The sequence below is a fragment of the Nicotiana tabacum genome, chromosome 7 (genome assembly GCF_000715075.1).
Source record: "Nicotiana tabacum cultivar K326 chromosome 7, ASM71507v2, whole genome shotgun sequence".
Taxonomy (NCBI): Eukaryota; Viridiplantae; Streptophyta; class Magnoliopsida; order Solanales; family Solanaceae; genus Nicotiana; species Nicotiana tabacum.
Window position 1 is genome coordinate 1488012 of NC_134086.1, and position 2180 is coordinate 1490191.

At 33.7% G+C, this 2180-nt stretch overlaps 1 long non-coding RNA gene across 1 annotated transcript; it reads right to left on the bottom strand.

Annotated features, from left to right (window-relative positions):
• Positions 1–201: 201 nt before the first annotated feature.
• LOC142182502 (uncharacterized) lies at positions 202–1908 on the bottom strand. Its single transcript, XR_012711309.1, has 2 exons — positions 1477–1908; positions 202–542 (listed from the first exon to the last, which is right to left on the bottom strand). It is a non-coding gene; the product is annotated as an uncharacterized LOC142182502 (long non-coding RNA).
• Positions 1909–2180: the final 272 nt, after the last annotated feature.

The following is a 2180-nucleotide window of genomic DNA, read 5'->3' on the forward strand; positions in this document are numbered from 1 at the left end:
CTATTGTCCTTAACTTTTGGGCTTCTTAGCCTAAGTTCAGGACCTATTGTCCTTAACTTTTGAACTTGTTAGTCTAAGTTCAGGACCTATTGTCCTTAACTTTTGAGCTTCTTAATCTAAATTCAGGACCAAGTACCTACCATAACCATGCCTCTTTATGTCTTCTGCTATGCATTTTGTGTAACCCGATAACACCTCAAATTGCACTGACTGTATTTGCCTTGCCAAAAACATCAAGATTACAACTATCGAAATCATTATTAACAGCAAAATTGGGAATCATAATTGATAGATACTTTATATTTGTACGATTTCTTATCGTTCAAATTAAAATAATAGAACAAAAGCTCTTCCATAAATTCCCAATTGATTTTGCATTCAGTGTTTCCTTTGAACTATTGGAAGTACTAATTGCCAATGAATCATTTGAAGTAGTATTTGTCGTAGCTGAAGTGGATCCAGTGTCGTCTGAAACTGTCATGCTTGTCCGAGATTCTTCAATAAGGGAACTTGACATTATCTCCATTACTGGTATACCCAGACTTGATAGAGGGTTTGGGAAGGAAAAGAAATAGAAAAAAGGGTAACACAATCTTTATTAATTTTAATAGACTAGTGGCTACTATTGCTAAGCATTAAAAATACTGGATAAAAGTAAACACCACTTTAAAAAATGGCTACCCCATACATTTTTTACACCAAAGCCATCCCATAAAGCATACATTTGTATTTAATTGGGGGGGGGGGGATGGAAAAGAGATAAGTCAAGGTTGGATCCTGTTGGGCTTGAAATTGAGCCCAAAATGGCAGAAGGCCGGATCTAGTCAATCTGGGCTCATAATAGGCAGGCCAGCTTGTGGGGCCAGAATTAAGCCCAGCTTGTTAAAGGGAACTCTAACGAGCCATGACTGAAAACCCACACCCCTTAATTCGCAAATAACAATAAGATAAACTAATGAGAATTTGGAAAACCAAACATGCATTTAACAATCAGATTATAGGCTTCTAGTTCATTTGTCATGCCCTAAACAACGACTCATAAACTTAAAACATGCTTTAACTTATTCAGCAGCTATACATACATGACCTATTTAACGATTTTGAAATCTAAAACTATTCAGCTGAAGTAATAATGCATCTTTCAAGCATGAGTAAAACACCAACTAATACCTTCTAATGAAATATCTAATTAGAGTTGTCATTATAGAAGAAATGAACCAACTTAAACACTCATATGTGAAAATCCCAACTAGAGAAAAGAAACTGCTAATCAATATGCAAATCAGAAATACTTAAATGAAAATAGCAAAACTAATAAGATCCTCAAATACTAAACTGTTGGGAAGAAAATCAGACTTTAAGTGAAAACTAAAATTTAAACATTTGAGTGCCAAACTCCATTTAACATTTATACATCAGCTCTAAGGCTACAAACACCATTACATTCACTTCTATTCCAAAGATTTGAAGATGTACCTGGATACAGCCAAAGAAACAGAAATGAGTGAGTAACTTTAGCAAGCAAACGGTGGAAAATAACAGCAACTCAAAGCTGTATACAACTTAAAGCTTAACCCCAGACTTGAATCTGAAAAATCAGAAATCCCATAGAGAAACTTTTCTCGAATTTTGCTCAAAGAATCTGAATAAAACTAGCCACAAATGAAACAATAGCTGAAAGCTTTTGAAATGCTATTTTTGGTTCTAAAAATCTAATTGTGTTTTCAGAGATTTTTTTTTTTTTTTTTTTGCAGAAATTAAGGCTGAAAGATGTGTATGAGAGTGTGGGAAAGCTTTCTTTATATAGAGCGCCCAAAAAATAGCATCTAGAAAATATTCTACCCTAAATTCCCTAGCTAGTACAACATTTCTGCAGAGGATAAAATGTCCAGCTATCAATTTTCAGCATCTTTTAAAACTAATTTGGACAGCTGGTACACTTTCTAGAACATTCAAATATTTTCCTAATTAGAAAACCCTAAATTGCCCTTCTAAAGTCTGCTTATTGCAGTTTTTACCTAAAATTTTTTGTTCAATTAAGTCCCTAAAGTTTCTATTGGCTTTCAAATCAAAGTAAACAGAGGCAGAAACAAGAAGGGATCCAAAATCCAAATCGAAATGACAAAAAGAAGCGTGATGATGCAATTTAAAACTAAAACTAAACTAATTAGTAAATGAAA